An 11,688-nucleotide genomic window follows, 5' to 3' on the forward strand; every position below is an offset into this window, starting at 1 on the left:
AGACTGCTGTATTCACAGCAGTCTTGAACTGAGTGTTTGTGACAGAGGAGGAATACCACATTGGACACAATACCACAGCATGATAATAACACACTCTCTTGAGCCAAACAGAGAATCCATAATTCCCAACCCATATTCCCAGCCCTCTTTTATTATTATCCCCCCCCCCTCAGCATTCCTCGAATCTGGTCACTTCTCCTCCACTTGCCACCTTCCCTTCATACTTGCAAATATTTCTGATTTTTTATTGCCACGATGTAGCGTCTGGCTGCCTTCTTGCGTCTCCCATGTCTTTATATTAGATTTCCCTCCCTTGCCTCTTTCAGCCACTTGTCATTTTATAACCTGATCAATAGAAGGCAGTTATACAAACAGCACCTTTTTAATTTCCAGGGGAGCAACATAAAGAGGCGAAGGTGAAGGACAGCAGTTACTCAGTCACATTTTGATGTTTAATTTTATCTATCGAGTTCAGATTGTCATGAAATTTTTAATATTGCTCCTGAATTATATAGGCAGTTTCATTTGCTCTGCCTGGGTTTTATGAAACAACTTTGCTCTATGTCTGTGAGCTGGGCAGTAAGTTATTTATTCTCCACAGATATACTAGTTTGTGGTGTGCTCAGGGGGGTCCCTGTGATCCGAGGCCCCATATGCACTCTACATTTAAAATCGTATTGTACACAGAGGTGCGTCTTCATTATACATACAGCTTTTGACACTTGAGAAGTATATTTCTAGGACCCACATCATTCTTGTAATTTTAGTTGTTTTAAACTGTTTTAAAAAATGTGTAATATTGCATTTCAATATTAATGTTACATTTTAATTGTAACCTGCCCTGGGACCTTAGGGTGAAGGGCAGGTAATAAATAATATTACCTGTAAAGAGTGCCAGGAGTTGGTTGGAGACCTCTATTCCCTTTATACGAGTTATAATATCCCGTGTTTCCTGTTAAAGAGGACTTGATTATCAAATGACTCCATGTACTGCAACTCTCCAATTTGGGGATCATTTTACCGATTTAGCTTACAGAACATGAGGATGTCTCATGTTAATGTATGCGAAGATTCAGGAATGGTTGTGGTTGTAGTAATAATAAATATATTAATAATATACAGCTGTTATGTACAGTACATGATTCAGGAGGCAGTATTGGTGTCACATAACAATAATTCTTTAGTTATCCTTTGATAATCCTGTTAGTTTTCGAATGAGGTGAATTGGTCTGAAAGCCTTGAAAATCCATTTCACTAAGCTGGGACACCAGAAGCAAACCAACGCATAACTGTGTGTGCAACAGGACGTTCCCCTTCACTTCTCCTTCCAGCTCCATGAAAAGCTAGTATCTGTGCACAGCCCAAGCTACTTGATGAAAGACTCGCTTCCCTGTCATGTTCCAATGGGTAGTCTGAGAAATGTCAGGAAACCTCAAACCAACATTTACAAGAGCTCCAGTGGCTGAAGCAGAAGACAGGAATGTGTCTTGGCTCTGAAAGAACTGTGCTGTGTGCCTTGGAACAAATTAGTTATCTTCCCTGCACTTTGGCCTCCTAGACAAGGAGGAGGAACAAGAGTAACTGCTGTGGGAAGATAGCTGATAGGATGGCTGCATAGTCCTTTATACTCTTGAAAGACCTGCATGAAAAATCTCTGTTCTTATGATGTCTCCTGAAATATCCATCTCTTTTGTTCTGAAAGATTTGCATCGGCTCCCAGTACGTTTCCGAGCAGAATTCAAATGTTGGTGCTGACCTTTAAAGCCCTAAACGGCCTCGGCCCAGAATACCTGAAGGAGCGTCTCCACCTCCATCATTCTGCCCGGACACTGAGGTCCAGCGCCGAGGGCCTTCTGGCGGTTCCCTCACTGTGAGAAGCCAAGTTACAGGGAAGCAGGCAGAGGGCCTTCTCGGTAGTGGCACCCGCCCTGTGGAACACCCTCCCACCAGATGTCAAAAAGAAAAATAACTACCAGACTTTTAGGACATCTGAAGGCAGCCCTGTTTAGGGGAGCTTTTAATCTTTAAGAAATTAGTGTATTTTAATATTTCTGTTGGAAGCTTCCCAGAGTGGCTGGGGAAACCCAGCCAGCTGGGCGGGGTATAAATAATATATTATTATTATTATTATTATTATTATTATTATTATTATTAAGTTGGATGATAGGACCGTCTTATCCTGTATTCTCTATACACACTTGCAGTGGCTCTCTAAGGTTTCACACAAGAGTCTTGCGCAGCCCTGAAGATTCCTGAGACTGAACCTAGGCCTGTTTTAATTGTGAATTCCACCACTCAGCTATGGCACATTTTAAACACCACATTGCAGGAGTGCCAACTTGAATAAAATATTGTAGGGGCCCAGGTAAGCCCTGCCGTGCATAATTGCTTACAAGACGCAGCACACATACATCATACGTAAGGGCCCAATGCTAATGATTTTTCTTTTTTAAAAAAACAACCACTTAATATCATCTTTACTATGTATTTCTGTCCTTCCTCAGAAGGTCAAGCCAGGCCATGCACATATTCTTGTTCTTCACAGACCAGGCACATAGATCACATGCTTCTTGTGAAATGCTCCATCAGTGGCAAAGTTTCAATCAGGGTGAATTTATGTAACTTTTAAAGGTAATAATCCTAATTCCTGTTCAGTTTATTAAAGTTCACTGCGATTACATTTTCTTTCTTTTAATACACCTGAAATTGCTCTTTTCCTGAATAAATATTTTATTTATCTACCCTTTCAATCTGCCAAATAGAACTGGGAAAACTATATAAGGATTGTTGTTGTTGTTTAGTTGTTTAGTCGTGTCCGACTCTTCGTGACCCCATGGACCAGAGCCTTCATGGATCACTGCCTTGTTGTGGTGAAGGGGCTTGAATGACTCCAAGAAGCTATGAGCTATGCCATGCAGGGCCACCCAAGACAGACAGGTCATAGTGGAGAGTTTTGACTAAACGTGATCCACCTGGAGCAGGAACCGGCAAGCCACTCCAGTATCCCTGCCAAGAAAACTCCATGGACAAAAACAACAGGCATAAGGATTGTTACTTGTTGGTTATCTATTATCCCATTGGAAAGCACAATATCAGTATATCAGCATATACTGATGATCCAAGCATATATAGATAGGTGAGAAGCGGGAATGAAGAGAGGCTGTAGGGGTACTGAGTCTTCACATTCCCCACAGATCAGAATAAATAAAAGATCTGTCACAATTTCTCTAGTACACAGTAACTGCCTTTTAAAAGGCTAATAGTATATGTTGATTTATGAAAGATCGTGATGCTCCAGCAGCTTTTACTGTATCATCATAAAACCACAATTCTGCAGAGTACTTTAAGCGAAAATATTCTGTTTGCTGCTTACTTGGTCTCACTGCAGACTCTTGTTTTGTGCCGTGTGTGAAAAGAAAAAGAAGCTGTTCTAAACTGGCCACCAAGATTAGACAGCTGGAGATGTCTAACTCTTATTTCATAATGTGGCATGTGGGAAAAGGTGAGAAAAGGACTGATAAATAGACTATGATAAATACAAAGATGTCATGAGCAGCTGATCTTGGTCCAGATTAATCCCTCTCTTTTTTCATGGAATGCATTCTAGGGGACATCAGGGTAGCTGACAGCAGAATTCAGCCTTCCAAATGCCAAAGAGAATAAACTGGTTATAGGAACTTTTCTGCAGTTTATTGGTGGCAGTGATTTTGGGCTGCCAAACACGAGCATTTCTCAAAGTATACAAAGATGCAATTTGAGCACACCTGAAATTATATGCACATGCAGTTTTCTTAATTATCAATCATTTTAATGTATATTTGATATCTTATATAAACTGTAAACCGTTTGTGATAATTAAGTGGTATATAAATCTTGCTGAATGAATAAATTAAATGACAATGCCCATATTTATCTTGCAACTCAGTGACTCAGTTTCCCAGCCTGGGACAAGACAATAATACTGTGTAAGCAATCTTGGCCCAAAATTAAGCTAGCATTAGGTAAGGAGCCTAGAAATGCTTCAGTATTAGGATGCTCATATATTTAAGCAAGTTTCCAAAAGCATTTTCATGCCACCTTTCTCTCCTGTCTCTCCGGGGGGGGGGGGGTATCCTCTTTTGCAAGTGCAATGGGAGGAGAAGGAGGGCAAGCACTGCTAATACTACTTTGCCACACACTGTCAAGTACTTATAAACTCTATTTATAGCTACAGTTAAAGATTCCGATATGCAAGCACTCCATTAAAAGACCACATTAATGAGCCCTCAGAGAAAATATCTCACAAAGCCTTTGAGCTCATAACTGCTTGGTTGTGTGGGGCTTCTTGCTTGTTAACATTCATAAAATATAAATACTGTGTACTAAACACCAGCACTTTGTAGGTCTCGGTGACTGATGATGCTATCAATGGATTGTGTTATGCCATTTTCAAATGCACCGCTAGGATTTAATTGCCTGGTGTCATTTATTTCTCTGCATTCCTGTTTGGAAAGTCTTCTTTCCATTTGGATCCCAAGTACTCACTACATTAGGGTGACTCACTAGAAGAGTACTATCTATGGATATTGTCACAGAGATAGCAGCCAAGCAAAGCTTAGGTGTAGCGCCAACTCAGAATTTCAAGTGCTGACCTTATGGCTGCAATAAACAAATAAAAACCTTCCTTTTTGCAGGATTTAAAGAAATGAAGCAAAGTGTCCCTCTGACACAAGGGACCCCATAGTATTACTACTGGGAGAAGCATGGCAGCAGTGGGGGAAGGGAGCCCAGTGATAAAATAAATGCAGTTGAAAAAATGGATTGGTTTTTTCCTTTCTCTGCAGCCCTTTCCCTCTTCTTATCACCCCACACTTTCACTACTGATATTGATTTAAAGGTATCTATTCCCCTTCTTTTAAGACAGCATCTTAAAAAGCAGAGACATCACCCTGCTGGCAAAGGTCCGTATAGTTAAAGCTATGGTTTTCCCAGTAGTGAGGTATGGAAGTGAGAGCTGGACCATAAAGAAGGCTGATCACCAAAGAATTGATGCTTTTGAATTATGGTGCTGGAGGAGACTCTTGAGAGTCCCATGGACTGCAAAAAGATCAAACCTATCCATTCTTAAGGAAATCAGCCCTGAGTGCTCACTGGAAGGACAGATCCTGAAGCTGAGGCTCCAAATATTTGGCCACCTCATAAGAAGAGACGACTCCCTGGAAAAGGCCCCTCTGTTGGGAAAGATGGAGGGCACAAGGAGAGGGGGACGACAGATGGTTGGACAGTGTTCTCGAAGCTACCAACATGAGTTTGACCAAACTGCGGGAGGCAGTGGAAGACAGGAGTGCCTGGCGTGCTGTGGTCCATGGGGTCACGAAGAGTCGGACACAATTAAATGACTAAACAACAACAACAACAACAACAACACCCTTCTATTGGCTATATAGAGTTCTTATTTCAAACCTAAGTTCAGCATGGGATGGTCAGGGACAGGGACCCTGTGGCTATCAGGGAAGTCTTGTCCAGCCACACATGATTGGTACACATCAGGACAAGCTGAAGATGGGAAAGGGGAGGTTGGAGACTTAGGAGGCGGTTAAGGGACAACAGTTCACAGGAGCCAAGGGAAATGGTCACATCATCAGAACCAGAAGTGCCCCTGCGGCATCAAAAACAGTGGGCAGTGCACCTTAAGAGACTGAGGCAGGCAAGAGAATACAGTCCAGCTTACTAGTTGATCTGATGAAGATCACTAGACTTGTTTGGTCTGGGAGGAGGTGTGTGGCCAATCAGCTCAGAGCAGGTGAGGATCACATGCTTCAGTAAGTGGAGAGACTCAGCTACTCAGCTGGAGCAAGCTCAGGTGCATCAAGTAAGATAGGAAGGAACAAAAGAGAAGGCTCAACTTCTACCATTGATGGACTACAGCTTGACTGTTTTGGGAACTCCACTAGACTGTGCTATTGGGACACACCCTGGGATGCCAAGCCTGGATCTTTTATGGAGATGGGAACCTGGCCTTAAATTTGTTTTTGAGCCTTTCACATTGCATTGGACCTGAGCCTGTATTGGATTACTGGGCTCCCTGACTCCTCTCTAGCGTTGCCCTTGACTGTATGCACTTTTGGGACTTATCTCCTACTTCTGTGGTAAGGATTGTTACAATATGATGCTTGTGAAATGTAAAAATGCTATATAAATGTTAAGTATTATTAATTGGGAAGGGTGTGTCACAGCTTGGTCCTGTTCACACATGGTCTATTTATGTATGATCTATATTAACTTCTCTCACAAAGAGAGACATCTATGCACTTACCTGGGAGTATGAGCCACAGGATTCAGCGAGGCCTACTTCTGTGCTGATGTGTATAGGTTTGTGCAGCAAATGCAGTAATATCTCAGAGTTCTCGCCTTCTGGGGTGTATGGGGTATCAGGGGAGGGGTACCAGTAGTACATCTGGTGGGGGGCCATGCCATGCTCCTTCTGGGGTAGTTTGTCAACATTTGCTCCCCACTCAGCTCTCACCAGTGGCTCCTAGAAACCACCAGCATGCAACAGTGGCCACAGCTCAACTGGCCAGCTAAACCAGGTGAGGGGAGGCGATGGGTCTCAAACCATCAGTGAGTTAGGGACTTCCCCTGCATGCAAAGACTGGTTCTGGTGGATTGAGCAGAAAAGACCAATAGTGGGTCCAATGGTCAAAAGGGCAGTATCTGCTCGTGTGGTAGAGGGTAGTGAGGGGCAGATGAGGCTCATAAACCTGTGAAGGTAGCCCATTTTCTGCCTCGTGGGATATCTTTATTTGCACTACAGTGAAGCCAGTGGGACGGAAACGTCCTGTTGTCTGGACATTCCAGGACCTCCATACACGCTATCCTGGCTTGTACCCTGAGGAAGAAGACCCTTGGGTGCTTCTAACATGGCAAAACAATGAAAGAGGTAGTTACAAGTTACCAGTCTCTGCAGCCACAGCAGGTGCTGTGATTCTCCAAAGGTTTGACGTCACCCCCGCAGGCGTCATCCATCATCTCTTGAGACAGATGGAGGCTAACAACTCTCAACCTCTCCACTCTCATAAAGGAAGTATAATTTCCTTTGTATGTCAGGGATGGGGAACTCCTGTCAGCCCCAGCTGCCATGCCCCAAGAGTGGTGGTGATGGAACTTGTAGTCCAGCAACATCTGGAGGGCCACAGATTCCCCACCCCACCCCACCCCACTCTGTGGTGAACAGAGGCAGTTTAGGAGAGGCGGAGTGGGATGGAGTCTTGTAGCAGTTCCAGGAACAAAAAATGTTCAGGAGTAGCATATTCTCTTTGCTCTTGTCTCTTGTTTGGTGACAGCTGAACAGAAAAAGGCTGCAGTCCTAGTGCACACTTACTTGGATCGAAGCCCCATTGTGATCAGTGAGGATCCCTTTTAAGTACACAAGCATAAGGTTAGGCTGTAAATAACTGTTTATGCAAACATGCTGTTCCTGTCTGTGCATGCAAGCGCAGGATGCAGAGAGCAGTGCAGAACCTTATATTAACAGCTCATCACTTGGCAGGGAGCCTTAGCATTAAATCAGGTTTGAGAGGTTTCCGTTGTACTCCATACTTTTCAGACCTGGGACCCATGCTAAACTCTAACCTACAACACATTTAGGTTTTCAGAGCATGTCTCTCAACTTCTTCCTTCTGTTACTCTTTTGTCCTTCTCCTTTCTCCCTCTTCCCCCCTCTTTCTTCTACCTCCTCTTAAAAACAAGCCCTTCTAAATCTCTCTATGCACTGTGAGTACCTATTACTTAATTCATATTTCTTTACTTGCAATAACTGAATTCTTTGTACTTCTGTCTTCTTGTACCTATACAGATGGGTGTGGGGGAGAGATACAACAAAAACAAACCTTGTTAAAAGTGTCCATAAGGTTTGCACTTGGAACAAGGCCACTCTCACTTCCCTCCTTCCAAACTAGAAATGAGTTTAAACATAAGTTCAAATTACTCCGAGCGTGCTCAGTGTTGTTCTTCCATTGCCTGTATTTGTAAAAAGCAAAATTAACCTGAAAACACTTTGATGGAAGGTGAGGTGGATAGAGAGAGACGCCTTAACCCTTTCCCCTATAGTGGATAGGCTGTCAGGCCAGGCAGTGACCAGAGTGGCCTGAGGTTGACCATGAATTTGAATGGCTGTGGCCTTCAAACAGATGCTAAGGGGAAGGACGGCAATTTAGAGTGGTTTTTGAGGGGGATCTGGGTCAGGGTCAGAGTCCCAGAGACTGCTTTGTTGAGAGCAGCAAGAGGAACAGCAGCTAGAATTTGTTGTTGACGTTATTATATTGAATATGCAGTTTTAGTAGTTTTATTTTTGTTGGTTTGTACGCCGCTTTGAGCATTCTTTTAATAGAAAATCATAGTGTAAATATTAAAGCTAATGAAATCTAATCACCTTCCTAAAACTGCTTTTTCACCTGCAAGAAAAAAAGGAGTGGGACCCTAAGCCTTATATTTTACTTATTTGTTGGAGAAGCAAGTTGGAGAGGGTGCTTTTGAGCAAAAGGCTGCAGGGGAAAGGGTTAAGTAGCTTCTCTCCCCAACTCATAAAGTGCTGACCTTGCTTTTTAAAAAAAGAAAAACAGTGGAGAGGAATACAGAACTCTGAGTAAAATGTGCTTTGAGCCTTACTTGAAAGTGTGAGAAGTATAGCTGTGAGGAACTACTGAGAAATAAGAAAGTCACCATAAGGGAAATACTAGGCCGGCACTTATTTAATTGATTTATTAAATTTATATACTGCCCTTCATCTAGGGAGCTCAAAGTGAAGAGGTACTCTCACATCCTCTTTCCCAGGTGTCACTTTCTTTGGACAGATGTAGCAAAGACAGTGTGTTGTGTCCAAGAGATTGAGCTACTGTACACTGTAGTGCATCATTATCTATCATTAACATCTCAAGCAGCCATTGAGGTACGCAATAAATAGCAACGGTCAAACTTTGCCCTGTATCTAGAGTGAAATCCAGAGATTTAAATCAATGTATGCTTTGCCATTAACTGTGATGTGGATTGTAACCCTAGTTTACGTTGATCAAAAGAAATGCAGGGTGGAACTGAAGCTTCTGGAGTCCCAGGACTGGCGGGAAGGATTTCTACAGCCCTATCAAAGTTAGCCTTCAAAACAGATGATCCCTTTCTCCCTTGTCTTATTCTAGCCCCTGCGAGATTTCAGAACTCCTACTACTTCTTCATTGGAATCAGTGTGTGGACCTTTGAGTTTAACCAATCAAGGCCAGGCCAGGTGTGACTTGGTGGAGCAGAAAACCCCTCTTAGATACTAAATTCTCTCTGCGCTCATAACCCCAGAGCTACCGTACAGCACCCAAAGGAATCAAGGCTTTTCTGCATTTGACCACTATTTAGCTGTTAATCCACTTCCCCGAGCACTTGAATTAGACTGCCGTGGTCCATACTTGCACATATTTGAATCTCCATGTTGATTTGTGGTATGTGGAACAGCTCTGGTCTTTCCTGTTCATACCAATGTGCCCTTTTGTGTTTGTCCCCACATTCTAATTTAATTGATTGTACTTTTGGTGATTAAGTACCCAGAGGGCATGCACAGGGCACTCTTTTTTAAAAAAAAAAAATTGCCTGCCCAGGAAATGCACAAAGACACCAAGTCAGATAAGTATAAATTCTCAGCACACAATTTCTAATGTGGTTTGCTTGCGCAGTTTACTGGTTTTGTATTTTATATCAATAGAAAATATATATCAAAGACTATGCTCTATGGAAATAATAATGAGCACAGCCAGAAAAGAAATGAAAGCATTAAGCAGTGGGTGTGGAAAGGGGAGTAGCCAGAAAGTGACAATTGATCCACCCACCCAAACAGTCTGTCACCCCAGAAAAGTTTGGAGCCCAATTTCCCCCAACTAACTGGATAAACCTGAATTTACAGGGGGCAAGCGTCAGGATTGTTGTTGTTTGAGGGCAATGTCATGTGGACTAAGCAAATTAAATGGGAACTCAAAACAGTAAACTCTGGGGTGGACAGGTCCCCTGTTGCCCCTATTGCACCACTAAAAGAAGAATATATTAAAGCTAAATAGAAAGTATTATTGTAGTTTCTTCCATTCAGAAACTAACCCTGACCTTATACTGTATCCAACACTAAGGTCTCACAACAAATGTAACTTACGTATCTGTAAGAAAGACTGTACAACCTGAAAAAAGATACAAGGCATGTACTTTTGTAAACCAAGAAAACCTTTAATAAAAATAAATAAAAACAAAAACTAGCCCTGCACAATTGGATTACTTTCCATATTCAGACACTAAAAGAATCCAAGCGAGAGCCATCCCATAGGGTTCTGCTTAAAACTTTCCCCTCCACCACTCAACAGTGAAAATCTAAAATGGAATCCAGTAGTGTGAAGAAATATGGCACATCTCCAGAACCTCGTACAGATCATGTGCACTAGGTGATCTGAATTAGACAATGCATTCTTCTTTCTCTGTTTATTTAAAAAAATAAACAGATAAACTTTAAGGTGCTACTGAAGGATTTTTTTTTATTATTTAAAAAATGTAAAACGGCGGGGATTTATTTTACAAGTGACATGAAAATTGCTTTAATTGTTATCTGCAAATCGTCAATGACGTTGCCATCATGTCAACGGATGCTCATTGACTGCATTGACAAGTGAAGCTTTTTTGATGTAAAAATTGCCACATTCTCCTTCAAATAGTGTGTAACCCCCCCCCCCGCCTCCGCAGAACATTTCTTACTTCCACAGTCCTCTGGGTAACGTATAGGACAGAGCAGTTTAGTAATAATTGCAACCATAATGTGATATTATCTTAACTATCTGGTAATTACTTGCCACTGCACTTCACATCGCTTATGATGTTAGCTATGGGGCAGGTGGATGTGGTTCAAATACCAAGGAAATAATTAGAAGACATCTGAAGGCAGCCCTGTTTAGGGAAGTTTTTAATGTTTGATTTTTTTAAAATATATCCTGCTTTTGCTATTCCGCTGGGAGCCACTGGGAGTGGCCGGGGAAACCCAGCCGGATGGGTGGGGTATAATTATTATTATTATTATTATTATTATTAGGAAACAACCTCACAGGCCAAATTAAACCTTTTGTTGGCCTTTATGCCCATGGCCCGGAGGTTCCCAACTACTGCTTCAGGTTATTTTATTCCAGTTGTCCCACCCCACAAGTGTGAAATGCTAAGGACTTTAATCAGTCAGTTTCTTCGTTTCTTTGGAGATCTTACTGTATTGCTGCATGTGTGTTATGCTTATTGTTGTTGTTGCTGCGATGAAAGACCCTTGCTTCCGTCTTATTTATTCTACCTCTCACTTATTGCAGGAATTAACAGGGATGGTCTGGGGTAAACTGAGCCTCCCCCCTATTGCTCCCCTTAGCCTTTCTGTATTCCTTCATGCACTTGAGGGTTTTATTCTATTTCCTCTTCTTTTATACAAAAAAGAGTCCTCTTCCAGCACAACCGTGGCCAGGTACCTATTAAAGTTCAGGGCTGTATCTGAGACTATCCCTTGTGTCCACAGGATAGGGAGTAATGCCTCCAAGAATCCCTTTCTGTAAAAGCTTGCCACTTCCCTGTTGTAACTTTATGACACCCTGGGTCTGTCTGCCTGGCTCGCCCTCTTGGTGCACCCCAAAGATACAAACTAACAGTTCCACTCTTGAAGGA

This window comes from Zootoca vivipara, chromosome 3 (assembly GCF_965207765.1).
Source record: "Zootoca vivipara chromosome 3, rZooViv2.hap1.1, whole genome shotgun sequence".
NCBI lineage: Eukaryota > Metazoa > Chordata > Lepidosauria > Squamata > Lacertidae > Zootoca > Zootoca vivipara.